At 30.5% G+C, this 21,123-nt stretch overlaps 1 protein-coding gene across 5 annotated transcripts in view; it reads right to left on the bottom strand.

The window, feature by feature from the left end:
• The window catches only part of LOC121121834 (neuronal calcium sensor 1), a 202,557-nt gene that overhangs the window by 142,618 nt on the left and 38,816 nt on the right, over window positions 1–21,123 (bottom strand). For 4 of the 5 annotated variants that reach the window (XM_040716826.2, XM_040716829.2, XM_040716827.2 and 1 more), the window contains exon 2: window positions 1,745–1,848. The exons of the other annotated variant lie outside the window; for it this stretch is intronic. The gene's annotated coding sequence lies outside the window, so the exon portion shown is untranslated. The remainder of the gene's footprint in view (window positions 1–1,744; window positions 1,849–21,123) is intronic. 5 annotated transcript variants of the gene reach the window in all.

Raw genomic sequence — 21,123 nt, 5'->3', positions numbered from 1 at the left:
ACTCGACCTTTTCAAGCTGGCGATCGAACAGAATTAACCAACAACATTGGTGAATGGAAGGCAACAAGACATCATCAAGACAATGCCGGGCCACAAACATCTTTGATGACGCGCCAGAAGCTCCGGGAGCTCGATAGGAAGCTCTTATGGATCTACTTTACATTCCAAGCCTGGCATCAAGTGACTTCCACTTGTTCCTGGCTATGACCAACGTGCTTGAGTGTGCAAATATGGCATCGATAGAAGCCTCCGAAAATTACTTGTCAGAGTTTTTTGACAACAAGGGCTTCTGCAAGAAGGGCATAATGAAGTTGGATTCTCGTAGGCAGTATGTTATCAATCAGAACAGGGTATATGTGGCTTGAACGGAATGACTATAACATTTCTTATAAAGCATTGAAATAAAGCGAAAAATACCAAATTACTTTTTCCCCAACCGGAACGGAAAGAGACACATGATTTAAAGATGTAATCCATATCCATTTCAACCTAGGTCTGACCAACAGCTGCCTACATTTGCTCTGCACCTGCGTGACGTTATCTACATACCTTCATTTTAATATGCAGCCAGAAGAAATAATCAAGAGGATTTGTATCTGAGCGATAGGACGGTCACTTCCTTGTAATTCGTATATTTAGCCAAGAATGATTAGGTGATCAAGGGCATGATTTTCATTCTGTTGAAAATTACATTTCTGCCCTGAGGGAAGTTGTTTTGTTGACTATAGTGAGATACTCTTAAATCTTTAGGATGATTGCGCATAGACTTGACTTGGTTTATATCAAAGATGTTCTTCAGGATATCGATAATGAGATCTCTGCCACTAAGATTCTTCCATTCAATGTTTCCATCTTTCTTCAACGTTACACAGAGTCTTCTTGAACACTCTAATTGGCCTTCAAATCTCATTTGGAATGTGACCCGCAAGAATTAAGAACTCTGTAGCCCTCATCACTTTTAAATACACCAACATCCTTAGAATTTTGAATCGTATATGTGTATAAATTTTTAGTTTGCACCTGATGCATATGCTATATTAATTTTATTGATAATAATGTACATCTAAAGCACAATAAACTAAAAAATGAGTTTGTATAATATTTTTTTTACCCGAAAATTGGTACATTTTAACATTAGAACTACCATGGCATCTTTTTTGATACCATTATGACTTTGTCCTAACATAGTATCTAATGTTCAAGCCGAAAACCTTCCAAAAAAGAATTATATTTTACTGACTACTAGTGACACTTATTTTGTAGACTACATATATAACTGTAAAGGATTTAATTTTCTGTTAAAATTTGGAACTTAATTTTTTCCAAAAAATTTGAGAAAATTAAAAATAAAATAATATAATATAATTCTGTGGACACGGTCGGATATTCTTTAGCAGCCAATAATTTTTACTAGTTCAAACATGTACACAAATATATCGAAGTTCATTCTTTAGATGTTTAACAATCAGGTAAAACTTGTATTATAACCATATATATTAATGAGAACATACTCAAATATCCTTTGTTTTTCTTAGCTAGAACAGTTTTGAATCATTGGTGACATCATTTTTGATATCAACTTTAGATACTTAAGGGAGATTGTCTTTTGTTTAATACAAGGAAATTTGAAACGTTCATTAAATCATTTTAAATATATTTGAAGTAAATTTACTTTTTTGTATTGCGAAAAAACATGTTAATTTTTTTTGAATACAAAAAGAACATAAAAACAATGTTATATTACCTCCGTTCTAGTGTTGAAAGGGATGTTGGAGCGACGTAGCACAGTGGACAATACACCCAGGAGATTTGGAACTCGATCTACGTAGTTTTGATTCACGGTCACTCCTATAAAAATATAATTACATTTATTATCTTTATGGACTTGAAAGACAATTGCGCAGTCAGAAGGAGTTACTATAATGCAATGATATTTACTTAAACTTAATCAATGCAACTCCGTCCGACTAATTTAATGAACATTTAAAAAAATATTTATAAAGTTGATGAATCTTTTTACTTTCAAACAGACGTTTTTTTAGTGATGGGTGGCTTGGGTATGCAATTCTTATACCCTTGTGATGCCGTTTTAATATGTTAATTAATTATATATTTTTTCTATAGTTTGTACATCTAAAAAAACCCGAATATTGTGTTTTATTAATCCTCTGTGACTTTTCTGGGGTCTATGGAAATACCAATTATTTTTTAAAAGAAGAACACATGTCCAGGGTTGATTTTATTTAGTGGTACACATTTTATTATTTTCAAACCCGAATGACATTGGTGCAAAATCACGGAGGAGGAAAATATGACTTCTTATAGACAAGAGGAAGCTGAGACGTTTGGAAAGAACAAAGAAGATTCTAAATTTTCTCAAGGCAAAGAAAAATTCAGAAGAAGTTTTCCCTTCTCTGATGAATAAATATTCACCGTTGATACCACTATGAATAAGTAGAGGAACCGCTACTTCACAACTGAACATCCAAACAAAGTTTCAACTTCAGTGCAACATGCCTTCAATACAACAAATCCAGCCAGAACCGAGATCTTGAGTATTGTGGAGTCTGCTTTTCCATTTTTGTTGATAGAAAAATACGTCTGGTTGAGTTATCAACTTACGACGACGTTTCTATTGATAGACGATTCTATTGATACTAATACAAATATAATCTATACAAAGGTACATTCCAATATTATATACATACATCTTTTATGTGATCACCTTAAATCTCTCCCCCAAGACGACAAATATCATAATATATTAACATTACTAACATATAATATTAATACAATTAACCATACATGTAAATTTGGTATGTCTTTTAGCTGGCCCGTTAATTTGTAATTGGTAGTATAAAGAACGAATTTTATTTTCCTTAGTAGTTGTCATTATTATTTAATTCCTGAGAAGTAAACATCCTTTCCTAAATATATTCAATACTTGATTGAACATTCGCGTGCTTATAAAAGACGGAGCGTAACTCTGAGGATTTGATGAGGAGTTATAATTGTAAGTCCTTGTTGGACTCAGAGTATAATTAGGGATTGACATTGGAGTAATACTAGGAAATGTTCTGGTTTATATCCTTTCTCCTTCCTCTCTCGTCACAGCTGAATTTAGCTGCTGATCTAATGAAACGCCATAATAATGATTCTTTCTCTCCTCCAAAACTCTTTTCAAATTGTTAGGGTTACTATGTTGATTTTCGTTTTTTGTTATTTTTAACATGGCCATTCCACTCTGCATTTTCACCTTTGCACTTCACAAAACATTCATATACCTACAACACTGTTGGATAATTATTTAATACTGATATTATGTAAGTCGTGTTTAAGGACATTCTGGTTGATACATTTTTATGAAGCGTCAATTACATTTTCTTTCCTTCTACATCCACAAAGTAAGATCTTCCATCTTCCCGAGGATTTGTAATTCCTCCACGTGTGTCCCACATCTTTGCTGTTGTATTTTGGATCCTAGCATCATCTCCAGGAATTAAAAGGTCTTCACAGGAGTGGTCAGTCTCTAGAATCTTCCATCAAAAAGGAGTGGATCAAGCTCGAGTCTGACTAAAAGTACATAGTCCATGTCTTCAAGGGGTTTAGGCGTTGTATTCAGGCAATTATTTGAGTTTTGAACTTATGAGATAAGCTACTCAATCTTCCACCTATACTTATAATGTTAGAATGTTACAATGAGTCAGTCTGAGGGACTCAGTCTTACATCCAAGGTTATCCAAATCCCTTCCTCAACCATTTTAATGATCGGAGTATCTTTTAGAATTTGTAAAATAGATTAGACGAGGCTTCGAACTCTTTTGGGCAAAAATAACAATTTCCTCTTTAGGGTCTGCATGAGACTTGTTTGTAAAAATACAGGATGTTCATAGTCTGTATATCAACCATTTTTTATGTGTATCAAAATGGTTATTAGATCTGCATGTTCAAGCCATCTCCAAGACCAATTTAACCTTTTAAATTAATGAACAAAGTAGATTCTGTGATGGAAAGGAAATACTATATACAGTATAAGGTAAAATGACTTAAAATGATACCGTGACGTCATCTGTGGCATCATAAAGAGTGAGATCTTGTGTGGGTAAAAAGATATCACCTCAAGGATATATCTGTTCAAGCTAACATGTGCTATTTTCTTATTTGTTGCAAACTGTAGAAATACTTTTTTTTACTAGGTTTTTGAAACCCCAGTAAATTATTGTTGTTTCATAATGAAGGGGAGGTTAAGAGTTAAAAAAAAAAAATTAATTCACGAATATTAAATGGAATACATACATCATATGTATCAAATCCCTACAACTTTGCCTACATGATGTGATATATTACCTATCAAGGAATAATGTACAAAAGTACTTTCTTCATGGCTTTTTTTTTGTTTTGTTTATGGGAGCAACGCATTGTGGTTAATAAATGTAATTTTGTGAAAGACCTATGTATGTCGTTCCTTTCTCTTTATAGTATGAATATTTAAATAAATATTAGGGTGGCTCTTATATTGCACTTAAAAACCAATGCCTAACTTGAAAATCTAAACATCATAAACTTTGACTAAAATTGTAAGTGTATCGATATTTGAGTACGTATCTACATATGTTATGAAAAGGAGAATAAATGTAAATTTTAATAGAAAAGTGCACCAAATAATGATTTGTTTTGTGGATATTAATACAATAACTGCTAAACAATCTAATTGATCCTCTAAATAGAATTAAATATTGAAACTAAAGAAGTAGTAAAGGCTTGAAGTTTTATAACAAAGAAGCCCCTTCTTAAAAAAATACAGGGTGATCTCATCTTGTGGTTCACACTTAATTTAAACTTTAATAAATCAGAAATTTATTCGTCGATTGTCTTCAAACTCGGTGGAAAATAGATTTTATGACACAAGTTTCCTAATGTGATTTCGAAATTTCGACTCAATTTAAAAAAAAAGTAAAACGGAGCAACAAAGTGGTAAAATTTGTTATGGGCATCAAAGAACCTTCTAAGCAGCCGTAACATTGTTTATCGTCCCAGGGACTTATTCACTGCAACCATGGTCTTGTGGCTAGCACTGGTGCAGTCTGTCTTCCCATTTTTGTGTACTGGAAAGAGCGGCTCAATGCAGATGCTTAAATTGAACTTCTGGATATGCAAGTGCTACCTTTACCCAGCGATTAGTTCGGGGACAACTTTATTTTCACTCAAGATGGAGCTCCGTGGCATTGTGCCGCTAAGACTACCTGAAATTTCGGACCTTAACATGTGGCCGCCCTTTTCTACAGACGTATATCCTTTCTACTGCTCTATCTAGACGTGTCTGGAGGAGAGGCTGTGTGCCATTCCTCACAGGAGTGCCCATTCTCTAGAGGGGCTTCCACCAAGACGAAGTGGACCAAGCTAAAGTCTGACTATATAGTAAAGGTCTGCAAGGGATTTAGGCCCCGTATTGAGGTAATTATTAAAGATGATGGCTCACAAATAAAGAAAAAGAAAGATTTTTGGTATTGTTTTGGCTTGTTTTTTGTTTTAGATATGTTTAGTGATTCTATCTTATTAAGTTAAATTTTTGTTATCATTAAGAATAAAGATATGCCTAATATGCTTTCGAAAAGAAAAGGAAAAATGAGTGCCACCACTAAAAATTGATGGAATTAATAAATATTTTGTTTATGAAGGAAACTAAATGAAGTTGGGGTAATAGTAAACATTGATTTGTAAGGGACATCCTAATCTATATAATATCCAATTGTAGAATATTTCACATGAAGAAATTCAAATACAATATCCGTTATTACATGAATTTACTTTTTTTCAAACATATTTTTTGTCCCCACATATATATATATATATATATTTATATACGGTAAAATTTGATGTATTGTAAAAAGCTTGCTTCAAATTTTTCTTGTTTATCGTGATTATTGTAGTTTTTGTGAAGAACTCATAAAACAAATCCATATTGATTGACTATAAGTAATAAATTTATTTTAAGAAGAAAAATACAAAAAAAAAAAAAAAAAAAAAAAAAAAAAAAAAAAAAATGGTGGCACCATATTACAAATTAAAAAGGGAAACATTCCTTATAAAAAGTTTTCATTCCAATTTTCCTCCCAGACTCATTAATTCCTATTTAGTTGATACCTAAAATAAGGGGTGAAAAAGTTTACCTTAAGCAAATGTGTTACTTCATGCTTCTTTCATATCAAGTATTATTCTTGTAAAAATTGGTGTCTGAGATAACGATGAGTTTTACTAAATTTTGGAGTTATTTAAAGCATTAATGAAATAATTCAAAATAAAAATACTACTTGTACTTTTAGAAAGTCTTGATAAAGTTGAGTTTTGTAAAATCCGTTCAAGATTTGCAGGTACACATTGTAAACTGCAACTAATAGTCAGAAAGTACATAAATTGCAAAACCGTCATTAGTTTTTTCAATCTCGAATTGATGAAATGAAATATAAAATATTATTTTAAGTAATTTTATAGTTTGACATTATTCCTCATTTTGAGGGCCCCAAAAATACTTTGAAAGCTATAACATATCCTCTCCAAAAATAACATTTTAATATCAAATATGTTTTTTTTTTAAATATTACATTAACATTTCTGAGAAAAAGTAATCATTTTAACATTAAAAACATATGTAACAGTTTAATACACTTCTTTTTTATCAAATTAAATTATACTTTTATCCTGAGTGAAAGCTAATTCAATTCTAATTATTTTTAGAAATAAAATTGAATGTTTATTTTTACAAAAACGGTTTGAGGAAAAACAAACTACTTTGTCTAATGGATAGGTAAATACATTACTTTTAGTTGTGCTCTTAACTTTCTCCAAACACATTTAACTTTCATATATTCTTTATTTTGAATATTCTATCTCATATGTCATATTTAAGTTTACACTTAAAGAAATGCTGTGGATTCACCATAGCTCATGGACAAAGCCCTCAAAAGAAATTATTCTTTTGAACTACATGTGCGAAGGTTCGCGCACATTTGATTCCTAGTGCAAGAAATATACTTAAGTATATGGACTTCACCCAAGATTCCTAGGTTAGTTTATTTAAACTTAATCAGTGCAACTCCATCTAACCAATTAAAGGAACATTAAAAAAATGCTTACAGCTCGAACTTTGATAGAAATATTTACAAATGTGAGATTGCGTTATATAATCATCTGCAATTGTTTTTAATTATACATATTTTATCAATCTTAAAATAAAAATGATTATGCTACTGGAAATGTTCACGGGCCAGAAGACCCCGGCTGAGATTGCCAATGACTGGACGTCCGTGTAATGCATTAAAAAGCGATTTGAAACCAAAGAAACATTCACCAGAAAGTATAGGATAGGTCGTAAACGAATATTTAGAAAAAGGGAATGATTAATGATTATGCTTGTCAAAAACTGCTGGGCTAAAGATCCATTGAGGACGATTCGCAATAATGGCCAAGAAGATGAAAATGAGCAATGTTACACTCTGAAGGACCATTAAAGATGACTTGAGAGTGACATCATGAGCAAGGAGGAAGACAGATCTGATAATGAGTACCACAAAGGGCAAGTGGTTGTTAAGAGCCAAGCGTCTTTTGAATGTGTCAAAGAACATTTTGGCTCCCAGCTCCCTCGATCTTAATCATTTTGTTATTCCATTCAGGCAATGGTCTGACTGGCTTAAGTGTCACGTGCCTGTGAGATCTTTGGAGCATGATATGAAGGCTGCATGGGCTGACTTGTCTGAAGACTACATCCCTAAGGTTTTAGAGACCTTCGGGAAGAGTTTAAAGACTGTCATTGAGTTTTGAGGGAGACTATTGTGAATAAAAATGTATATTGCAGTTATAATTCACTATAAATCAACTTAATTTTGTTATAATGTCTTCACAAACTCGTGATTTATATAGTCTGAAGAACAATCTTCCGTGTAAACTGAAATATGACACAAGTGATATATTTTGTTATGCATGGGGCGGCGGCATAACTCCCTTTTCCAAAAGACAATAAAAAGTTTGATAACTTAAAAAGTTCTATTTTTGTTTCATAATGATAGTACACATTTAAAGTTTTGTTTACACAGCTTTAAAAATCATATCACATAGGTTACGTCTCTCATTGTCCATATTCTGAGCCTCGGTATTTTAGTACTCTGTTATTTGTTTGCTACTTTTTAAATTTGTTTCCATTAAGAGATTTTAGAGGAATGGTTATATCATACAAAAATATGCATAATTGAACTTGAAATGTAGCTTATTTAATTGTGTAGTATGATTAGTTGATTTGATAATTGGGGATTCACCATTTAGCAAAGATCTTTAAAATGTTGATTTTTTTATGAATAAATCCGGATCTAATCACCCAATTCGAGCTAAATGCGCCAATTTAGAATCAATGCATAATACAGGATCTAATTACATCATTATGTGTGGAGTTATTTGGGTTGAAAGGATTTTCAAATTTTCACAATGAATTAAAAAAAATAGTTTTTTTTTATATTAGAAATTGAAGAAATCCACTGACTATCAAAAATCTGACGAATAAAAACTCAGGTGCAAAATTGGAAAATTAGTTAAATTTTGTAAAATATTCTGTCAAACCATTTATTGAGCAATATTTATCTTTTACGTCAAATGCACGTTCCTTACTACTCCATCGTATGATGGCGGTTGTCTGTATTTCCTAGAAAACTTGAGTATCTTAGCTCTACAATAAAGTCACGCCCATTCTGCTTCGTTTAATTTTATTAAACGGAACATAGATTGCTTATAGTTAATGTACAAAAGTCCCAAACCTAATTGATATAGGAAAAAGCAGAAAAAAAGAACAAAAAATCCAATTTAAGTTGAGTTTACCATCCATCAGATGATATAAGAAACTTTACATAACTTGTCAAACTTTAAATTGCCAAACTCCCGTTGAACTTTAATATCTATCACAATTTCTTTACAAAATGATAAAATACTTAGTCTTTAATTTTAAAGTTCAAAGTTATCCGTTCAATAAAACATTTTTTCAACATTAATTTGAAATACCTTTATTGTTTTACTGTAAGTGATGCAATGCTTGCATTTATATTCGAATGTTTGTTAGGAGTAAGAAATAATAATATTAAGAAAATGTACAGTTTGAAGACTCAAAAATTAGAATTCACTTCGAGGATGTCTAGCCCATGTTCTAAAAATATGACAATTTTTTACTTGGACCATTCGAAAGAGCTGATAAAAAGCTAAAATTTGTTTTTTGTTTTAGATCAAACAAAAATGTCCGAGCAACCATTAAAACAGCAAACGGTGTGTTTCATTTTTGATCTCCTCTTATTAGTAACATGAATATTTGGGTATTATGCTCATAAAATATGAGAAAAGTATCCGTTTCATTTTTGGTAATCGAAATTTACTCGAATATTAACGTCTAAAAAATGTATATCCGTCCTATCATTAGACCGATAACAAAATTCAAAATGAGACACACCTATAATTTGTAAAACTTAATGTATCAGGACACTTTTAAATTTTTGAAGTTATTGAAAATATGAAAATAAAACTCCTCTTTGTATGAAATTTATTACATACTAGGTACTAGATTTAATTTATCCGAATTATATATTTTGCTAAATTTATATAAGAATTCTATGAATGAGTTTGATGAAATTTAATTTTTGAAAGTAAATTATCACTTCAACTATACATTAGAAAGTATTAAAAAAGTATTTGCCTTATCCGCCAAAGATATTCAAAATCTGGAAAAATTATCAATTTTCAAAAACTTTGAAGAAAATGTGCCACTTAAAAATGAATTTGTAGATCAATAGAATTTTCTACCGATTATTTTCATATCCAAAGGCAACGCTTCTGCACCATTCATAATTGAAATTCCAAATTTTAACCTCACACATTTTAAAAGAATGCTCTGGCAAATATTTACTGCGTAAAGAAAATGAAAACATTTACTAAAATATATTTTAAAAATATTATTGGGCTCCTCCCTGCTTCTATAAAGATTAATGTCGTTTTATTTGCCGAATGTTTATTTATAAACAAACACATATTAACATTATTACTTCGTAAAAAAAACCTTATTTGCAATGAAAAGTAGTAGTTTTTCATTGTTTGTTTGGATTAAACAAAGCCCTTGTCACAACAGACATGACGACTTTTATCATATTGGTACAAAAACGAAGTTGTTAAGCTCCTAGTTAAAATCAAATAAAAGGGTCTTATTTTTATAGGATAGTCTTTAAGTTTGGTGCTTGGAATTCATTAATATTACTAAACAAAAAATGGTACATTATATTTGACCATCATACTGAATACCCCATACTCCATATTTAAAGTATAAGAAAATTCCCAGAATTACCTAGCCCAACATAGAAAATATCATAGCTTAATTTTTTCTTCAAGTATAAAAAAAATCTGCTTTGCTCCCTTAAAACTTTGCTAAACACTATATCACTATTTGCTATAATGATGAATAATTTTTTCCTTTTAAACAAATTCACTGATAACATTTACTATCTAAATAATGGTTACTGCCTTCAAACGCAAAAGATATTCTTAATAGATTGTGTTCTTTATAAAAAAAAGGATTTTTATGAACAACTACCGCTATCCCTCAGTCTTGCCCAATACGTATGGGACCGCTCCCCGTAAAATAGTTGAATAAGTGAAAGCTAATTTAGTGTTTTGATGGAGGTTGCGTTATAATGATGTATTATTAGTTTTGTCTTTATAAATATACATTTTTTAACGACAACATGGCCAGAATGGAAGTTCTTTTTTTTTTGTCGAAAAATTCTCCAATCAAAATCCATAATAATTATTTTTAAATTACTTTGTACTACTTTTGTAAACAATTTATCTATAGCATTTATTGGCATTTGTAAAGATTTTTTTTTGTACGTGCCTTAATTAAAAAGTTTTGGAAAATATTTTGTTCATAAAATAACCCTTGATAACTGGTTCATTTTTGCAAATATTTCAAAAAACAAATAACAAAATGTTCCGAAAATGTAAGTTACTCTTAGAAAAATGATGTGTGAATAACGATTGTATGTTTAAAATGCACCATTTTGTGGAATTTGATCTTAAAAATTTGAAAATTGACGTTTAATGTAAAAATGAAAGAAAAAAAAAGAAAATTTTTTCTTTTTTAGAAAAGAACAAATATTTCTGTTAAATATCAATTTTTATCTGCCAAATTTATATGGAAATGAATATCCATACAAATTTCTACAAACTTTATTTTATCTACGAATGTAATATTTCATTGAAAATCATTTTTTTTGCACCTAAAAAAACGAAGTGTAATTTAACTAACTTTTTTTTTCCGCCTTCAAGTTTTTTTGGATTTGTTGAAATTTATAAAACGTTTTTGTACGTATAGTTTCTTTTTTTTTTGAGACGCCAGTCAGTTTTGATTTCAAGACAAGCCCCTATCTCGTTTCCTTGAGCTCAAAAAACAATTTTTGTGTTTTGGTTATAGAATAAAAACCCAAAAAAATTTCACCCCCATCTTAGCTTGAGTAAGTTCAAAAGAGACACTCATACAATATTTCAGTCTCCTAGATTTAACGGTTTTGGGAGCCCATAAAGGACACATTCACTAATATTTCAGATTATAACACTCTAACATAAGAAATAAAAATAATAATATTTAAATGTTCTTATAAATTTATATAAAATTTAACTATTTTTTCCTCTCCATCAAAAAATTATAAAAAAAATCTTCAAAAAAATGATACATTTATGTCGAAACTGAGGGTTGAATAATTGTAAAAACACAAGTTCCTAGACTCGTAGATCCATTGAATACTTTTTTTAGTTTTTACGACTGATATTACATTTTCTCCAAATACAATATGAGATAAATTATTTCTCTGATAAAATAAAGTATGCAATTTTTCAAAGAAATAAAATCATTTTTAGTAAATATAAAATATAGTAGGGATTATATTTTTCTGGGGAAAAGAAACGCAATTTAGTGATAAAACCGATTGTTTCGTTTTTTGTGGTCTATGAAAAAGAAGAATTCTCTTTTGTGATTTGGTTTGAAATTTCTGGTGTATATTGCTTAAAAACATTTAAGTATTTGAATATATTTATAATATTTTCCCTGCACTAAGCTATTTGGAATGTGGAAGGTTCTCTTCTTTATTGCAGTAATTCATTTTCGCCCCCTAAAATGATATAACAGATAGCTGATATTAACCATTGTACTGTGTACCAGCTGACTGTGAGAGGCAGACCAAAAATTTCCACAAGGTCCGGATCAAGAGATTAGTGGAGGCAGTTAAAGGAGCCATTGAAGGCAGAAGAGACAAAGTGAACGTCGTTGACCTTGCTCGTGAATTTGACAGCAGCCAAATCTCATACACCTGGAAACTTTGGCAGGCCTGGGTTACCTCGTGCAGATCCAGTTTTTTCATTGTGTTGGTTCTGGTTTTGCACTTTTACATTCCCTGGATGGATAGAGGAGTAGCTCCAGGAAGAAATTACATCTTTCAGCAAGACAGTACACCCGTACACAAGTAAAAAAAAGTGCAGGATGTCTTGGCCACAAAATGTCTATATTTTAGGAACCCGGATTTTCGGCCAGCAAATAGTCTGGACCTGAACCCATTCGATTTATATCTCTGATGGTGGGTCAAATATGAGGCATGTGCATTCATCTGTGAAGGCTCTTAAGAAGTTCATTACACTTACAATGACAATGCTGGATTCTGGCACCATGGGGCCGAGGTTATCAAGAGCGGGGGATCTCAAGTTGAATAATTGAATTTGATTAAATTTAGCTTTCTAAGAATAAAACAATTATTGTTCTACCCCCATCTTGTTCCTTCGTTATAAGCCTTCAAAGATTTTCCCAATTTATCTGAACCACCCTTTACATATAGAATGATGATGACAACTTTATAAAATAATTATAAAACAAAGTTCAGACTGCCGACCACAAAAAAACTCACACCCTAAGAAATACTTAGGATTCATTACTTATTAAATATTATTCTTGGAATATCTTGTCTAGATATACAACAGACTAATTGTTTTATCTGTATGCTCACAAATTAATATGGATATATTCTTGTTTTAGAACAAATAAATACGTCATTTCCGATGTATTTCTTCTCGAGACTTCTTGTTGAATAAGCTTTCATGCTGTACTGATATTGAACAAATACACTTAATTAGTTAAATAATTAGTTTTTGATTATGTATGTATGTATATCTGAATAATGAGTTAGACATATTCTATAATATGTATAAATAAGCTTATTGTTTCATAAGAACATACTTAGACGCAAAGGCACTGCTAGCTTCATTATTGGGGTGCAGGGAGGGCTTGGCCACAAAAATTATCAATACGGCGTCAAAATTACTTATATGAATAGGTTTATTATATTGTTCATTCTATGGACAATTTACTCTTTTGATATTTTTTAAATGCAATTAGAATAATATTTCCTATGTCAAATGCCCCATTATTCTGAAACAGATCTGTGAATATTATACTTGAATGGGGTTTAAATGCCAAAATAACCAATGGGACCAAAATAAACTGATCATATATCCCAAAACTACAGATTTACAACTCTAATTATTTTTTCTAAAGTGAGACATTAGTTTTATATATATCCAATGAAGGTTTTTTTAAATCAGAGGATACGATTTGAGATATTTAACCTCAAAAATTATTACCAAGGTCAAACATATCTAATATAACGTAATATAAAAAAACTGTCTATAGTATTTTGTTGCATAAAATAATACTTATCAAATGATGTATTACGTAAATGCATTCATCAGATGAGTTGTTAACGAGCTTTAATCCAAAACGAAAGGATCTTAAAAACATTTATTTATCAAATTCAACAGGAGAAAGAGCTCAAAACTAAGAGTTGCATTTGGTTAGAAATCTTAAATTTCATTTGGCGTATTACATTTTATTTAAATCCTATTAATTAAAAAAAATGTGAATTTACCATGGAATGACCCATACATAAAAAATATGGAAAATGCAGCTACTGACATTGCAACAATATTAGTATTTAGTCGTATATATATTTTTTTTTTTTTTGGGAGCAGCTGGAGACTTATAAAAAAAAATCCCAAAAATTTAATATTTGCAAATTGTTTTCTCAAAAAAATTTATTTTGGGACCAGCCCTGGATTTTTGAATTTTTATGTGAATAGTTGTAGATTTTTGTAAAAAAAAATTAATAGTTTTCTTTAACTTTTTTAAATTTTTTTTTCAAAAAATTTAATTTTAAAATTCTGGAATTTTTACTAAAATTGCATTGGATTTTTTTTAAAATCTTCCCATCACTATTTATAACACCAAAATAGCCCAGATAAATGGAGGATGGCGTCACTGGCTTACATAAATGATGACATTATTTAGCTCAAAGTTCAATGCCTTAGGGATAAACAATTTTTATAACCTCAAGTGACATAGGTTCGATACTCCGTCACTCCCAGAGAAGGAAATATATTTCATGTATATGGACTTCAAAAACAAATCGTTAGTCAGATGGAGTTATTGTAATTTTTTATTTGAAAAAAAAATCTTATTTTACTCAACTGATCTTTTCTGTAGAAAAAAAATTAATTTAGTTTTAATCTAGCGCAGGGTCTAATGGATGTGAGGAATACAGATTGCATTAGCTTAAGGCTGATCATGTTTATACATCCCTAATAATGAGTATTTTTAGGATTTTGTTTGTAAAAACAATGTTATTGTCTTAATATTAAGTATAATCTAATCATAATCCAATTGATCAATTATTTTCTAGTCTAAATTATTCATAAAGTATGTATTAAATATTTGTTGTGCGTCAACATAAAAACAGTATTTAGCTATATATTTGATTTAAAAGACTTATATGGGCCTTAATATGTCCCTTTTCATATAATACTGCCAATTTATCATTCTTTTATTGTGAGGATCAATTTTGGCTATGGTAAGTACAATTCGCGATGCACCAGTAATGTGAAAACATGGGGTTCCAGGGACCATTGCACTGCCCACTTTTGAAGATTTTTTATAGTTTTAGCTATTCAATTGTTTGTTTTGCCCAAAAAAATGAAAAGTTATTTCCTCAAATTTTATCCCTTCCAAAAAAAAAAATACAAAATTGTTAATTTCTGTGTCTAATTTGGAATTAAAAAATAGAAATAAAACATTCGGTCAAACCCCTTCCCCACCCCCAACTCCTCTGATGACGTCAAAATGATATAATCTCCCCCCCCCCCCTCCCACACACACACACATTTGCAAATACATTTCGGGGCTGGTATGTACTACAGGCTGAAAGGGTTATAACTATGTGTTGTTGTTCGATATTGACGAGGATTTGTGGAAGAATACAAATTTAATCTACATTCAATTTTGAGAAAAAGTATTCTAGCTTGCTTTTGTGTTGCCAAGACACAATTGTACTCACTTGTTATAGAGAGAAAGAAGGGGGTGGAAAATAATTCCACCATGGGATTACTTAAACTCAAACACTCACCATACCATACATCTAGACATATTATGTAGATCTAGGCATTGAATTTCCCCTACAGATATAAATAGAAAGAGATCTGTAATCAAATTATGTGCGCTTATAATCATCATCATTCCATATACTCGTGTATATATATATATATATATACTGATGACATGAGGCAGGATCCCTAATAATGTTTCTGATTAGAAATGACATATTCCACAAATAAATAATTGAATAATCTTTATCTTCTGGGTGGATTTTGTCGGTCTATTATTGATTTCCATGTAGGTTTTATTAGTTTTGTTCTGTGGTACACTAATTCTGTCCTCTCAAAAAGTTCGGTCTGAAAAATATTTCAAACAAAAGTTCGATTTAGATCGGTCTCAATTAAAACTCAGTCTAGACCAGGGGTTCTCAACAGTCGGCCTGTGAGCCAAGTAATACCTGCTAGTGCATTTCACACGGCCTGTTAAAGTTATTTAATAGCTAGAATAAGAATAAAAAGACTAAAAAATCACAGAAATAAGTTTTTTTATTATCTAGAAGTTATACATTTGATGTTGGGATAATTAGCCTAAATTGTGTTTCTACGACCAGACGGACATAGACTACTCAATAATCTCAGAGGGTGTAAATCAATTTTAAGAACCAATGGAAATGAATAGAATGCTTACAGTCCGAGTTTAAGCATAAAGTAGATACTTGGTGGAAGTCTTTAATTACATACGTTTCAAATTTTTATCATAGTGAAAGACTCGACAGAGAAAGAGTTCTGGCGGAGTAAAATATATATAAAACAGACAATATGGACCTAGAAACTACTATTGTCGTTTCATTAGAGGAATGGAAAATACATGCTTGAGACTGGGGTTGGTGGAAATGTCCAGCGTGTGGAAAAAGTAATGACACCTTCTAAAAATAGAGTTTTGAATAGGTTTTGTTGATTAAATCTTAAAGTTCAGATTATTTTTGAATAACTTTGATTTTAAGCTTTTGATTGATGTGCATGTTGAAAACAAAAATTCTGTATATATGTCGGAATGGAAGCAATTTAAGACGCAACAATTGGACCACCTTGGACATCTTGAAGGCCTTAAACGTCAGCATGCCTACTGCTTGTAGGCTCAAAAAACGTTTCAACCTTAAGGAAAAACCCACCAAAGTTATCATGGAGGCCTTTAAGATAACCCCAATGATGAAGATGTTAAAGTACACCAAGAAGAAAAGGGGGCATCCGTCTACTGTGGACAAGGAGATCTAAATTTAAGATCTAAGGAATTATGGAACGAAGTAGTTCAATGTAGAAGCTACAACGAAATTGAATTATTGTATATCGACTTCAAGGACTATTTCTAGATCAGATGGAGTAATTTTAACAACATAATGTTTACTTATACTGAATCAGTGCAACTCAATCAGGCTGTTAAATAAATATTTAAAAATATATAATTTCGGATTAGTAAAAGTTCGAGTAACCAAAGCCAGTTTGTGTCTCAGATATTTTACAAATACTTTACCTTTTTACATTGGATCAGTGTCTATTACCCGTCCTGTCTACATCCTCAAGGCTTCATTTTCATTAGTACTATCATAAAGTATCAGAGTTTATTATATTAATTTGTTTAGTAAAACTTCAAATATCTTTATTATTATTTTAGGCATAATTAAAGTCTATAGGAATTATACAAGTTATATTTACGATAACCTCATTTATCAAAGATTGTTTTGTAGGACGGCGTTTTCGTCCAATTCAGAGGCTTCATTAAAATAACGGGACCACAAAATTGTAATTAAAGTACAGTTTATCTGTTTGTCGAAGCCTAATAATACTTGCCAATGCTGGGTATTATCCCTATAAACGACTTTTTAAAATATTATTTCTAATTTATTGTCAAAAAAAAAAAAAAAAAAATAAAGATTGTTTTTATGTTGCTCCACATAAATTTACTTTTTTCTTCGATCATACCTTATTTTAGTTACTTTGAGCACGAAGGGTAGAGTAAGTTATAATTTCCTGTTTAAAACATTACATTAAATGTATTTTTCTTTCTTTGCGTATTCCTTTATCACAAAATTTATTCCAAAAAATTTTATTTAACATAATCTTTAGTAGAGAGTCTCTCATTAATCAATGTCGCAGGTTCTATGTGCAGTTTTTGCGTCGAAAAAGGGTTAAAAAATATATATACTTTCTTATTTTTAGCTCCAAAAAATAATTACGGGTATACGGGATGGACACTTGAAATTTACACACTTTAATGAACTAAAAATATGGGGACACTTTAAAAGTTTGAAATATTTATGACTAGTCGTAGTACCCGACATTTCCTGAAGTAAATGGAGTCGTTTAATAGACAAATTTTGGTTTAATAACATAAAAGATAATTCCCCAAGAATATTACCTTCCGTTTTTTATGTCAACACTCACACGTAACTACCCAATAAATATATGAAGAATAATAATAAAGGTTTAAGAATTACTTTTTTCATGTCAGGTAATGACTTATGGATAAAAATGGGATTTTTATAAACCATTGTTACTACCAGCTGCCTATTATATAATTATTTTATGTATTTTTTTTTTTTTTTGCTATAATTTTATAGTTTTTTCTACATTGAAAACAGCATTAAAGAAGGGAAAATATTATAATTATATTTAAATTCATATATACTCATTTTATTATGCCTGGTGGATATTAAGTTTACACCAAAGATAGACGAGAATTTTTCTTTTAGAGGAAGATGCTAACATCTCCACTACTTATAAATAATTAACAAAAAAAAATAGGAAAAAAAAAAGAGCACACACACTAAACTTTTTTTAATCGGTATACTTAGTTTTTTTCTTTACAAAGATATAGTGATGTATTGGTCTAAAAAGACTGTATTCCTACCTGCCCTTCCCTAATAATATTCGAACGTTGCCAAAGACTTAGAACTTACTTTAAGTCTACACCAACTGGAAGAGTGATCATACTTTCATATGAAATAAAACATTTAAAACAAAATAAATTATGTAAAATTGTAAACTTTGTAAATTTCAAGTTTCTAACAGGTATAGCAAACATTAATTACAAGGCTTTTTATGTAATCTTGTGTCATTTTCAACTCCGACAAGAATTTTAACTTTTTTATATAAATGACTTTTAATTAATAAATTTAAGTTTCACTCCTGGGTATTTATTATAACATTAACTCTGGCTTCCTTCAACCTAAAAGTATGTTCCATTAAGGGCATTAGGGCATTTCATAATGAGACCATGAGATACAATCGGAGTGTCCGGTAAGTCGATATAACTTAACTAAAGTGTTTGAAACATTTTTTGTTTTGTAAGGTTTTTAAAAAAATTTGTACTGAAAAAGTCTAAAGTAAGGAAAATAATTATTCTAGCGAGTAAAAAATAATGTTTATGTTTGTTGGTTGGAGAAAATAAATCATATTAATAAAAATGTACCTATATTTGATCTGAGAAGATACATTGTAGTAATGAAAAGAAAAGTAAAAAGTTCTGATAGTTTTTTCGCTTTATTTTGACAATGAAATTAACATATTTAGGATTATCGATTTTTATCAAATATCCACTGCTTTGTTCGATAAATGTATTGCTTTTGAAGACAATTTCATAATTCTACGATTGAAGAAGTCTTCGTCCGTGTAGGTGAAAAACTTGAATGGCTCATTTTCACAAGCCTCCCTTGAGGCTATTTTGAACCAGCAAGAGGATTTTACAAAGGCTTGGTGATAATCGCTTGGTGCTAGGTCAGGAATACTCGATAGGTGCGATAGAAAGTTCTCTTATGTGAACCCTTTTTAATTGCCACAGCATTTTCAGCAAAGATTCACAAACAACATTTGGATTGTTCTTAAGCGTCAATTCGTGTGTCATTCATACATCAAGCTTTTTCTTATGGCCAGTCTTATGTAAATGTTTCCAAATAAGTGCTCGCATGGTGGTCTAACTCGACGATTTCTATTACTTGATCCACATTTTCGATGATTGACCTACCAGAGCGTGCCTAATTTTCGACGTCCATATTACCAGAACATAATCGTTGGAACCACCGCTTTGTTGTTGCATTTGACACTGTAGTGCGTATATAAGCAGCACATTTTTGTAGGCCACCTGCTCTGCCTTTTCAATATAGTCGTTGTGACACGAAAGAAAAATTTGAATTTTCTTTTTTTTACTTCCATTTTGGAACACTTTAACACTCAACTGGCTTCGCCAAAGACAAAACTGTAACTTATCTTTTTTTTAAGGAAACGCTTAACCTTGAAACATATTTTAAACTTTTTTTATACAATGCATTACTCGTGAGATATAGCTCACGAAAGACATCCAGCGAAAACGTTCAGAACTTTTTACTTAAACTAATATAAATAAAATATTGCAGGCTTTTTACGTGTATTATTGAGCGTTTATAGAGGTGCAGTAAATATAGCACTCCCTGATGTATATCATGTTCATACTTTTGATCTAAGAAATAATAAGGTAGTCAACGAAATCAAGCTTGCATTCTGTATGTAACATCGTGTGGGTATAGCGAAGGATAGACCAGATAGTGCCATAGAGACTAAATTATACCTGGTCTTGTCAGTCATAACGTAATATCATTTTTTTTTTCTCAAGCTAATATTATTATTCTTTCATTCTTGAGGAAAGAACATCTATCATCTAAGTATTGAGTGTGCTCATCACAAACAGTGAGTAACAAGGATGATTTCTTTTACTTTTTTATGGAAAAGTTTGTCGGTTTGACGACGTCTAATAACTTTAGAAAATGCCGGGTATTACATTATAATGTAAATAAGTATAATTCCTTTTTTTTTTCTTCGCCCCAAATTTGGGCGGTTTATTTTCCTCAAGTTAAACACATAAAAGTAACAGCAACAAAATAACCTTTAAAAAAGGACTAAGTCCTTAGAATATTGATATTTATCTGTTAAAAAGCAAAATGTAATTATACACATATCTAAAATTTACTTATCCTTTAAAATTTAAAATACTTTAAAATTCCGTCTATTGCTTTTGGTTTTTGTTAATCTACCAAATACCATTAAATGTAGACAAAAACTTAAATCTAAAGACCTGTCTACTGCTGCACAAAGTAATTTTGATTTAAACTATTTTGCCTCCGGACATTTTGCTTTAAATCCATTTTCCCTCAAGGGTGTTTCATCGTAATTCATAAATAAAAATGAGATATATACTTTGTTTTGATTATTTTTGGTTAAAATTGATGTTCTGTTGGATTTTTTTTATCAGAAAAAATAATGTGTATTTTCAGATAAAAAACATTAAATGGTTGTTTTTTGTTGGAAAAATGATAGAGCCATGCTCCAAAATTTCATTGCATACACCAACAAAATTTCACTATGTGATGACTCCGAACAAGAGATCAAATATTTCATAAATTAGTATAGTAAGAAATCAAAAATAAATAAACACGAAAATATTTCGAATAGAATCATTTCTAAGGATTTCTTAGTTTTTAATTATCATTAGACATGATTGGAAAATACTCATGAGCTATGAGTATAAATTCATCATTATTCACACAGAATGCATTTTATATTAATAAATATTGCTTTTTTTACATCAAAAATTCAAAGGAAATATCA

Source organism: Lepeophtheirus salmonis, chromosome 7, assembly GCF_016086655.4.
Source record: "Lepeophtheirus salmonis chromosome 7, UVic_Lsal_1.4, whole genome shotgun sequence".
NCBI lineage: Eukaryota > Metazoa > Arthropoda > Copepoda > Siphonostomatoida > Caligidae > Lepeophtheirus > Lepeophtheirus salmonis.
Note: the sequence above shows the minus strand (reverse complement) of the source record. Positions and strands in the feature narration are given on the sequence as shown.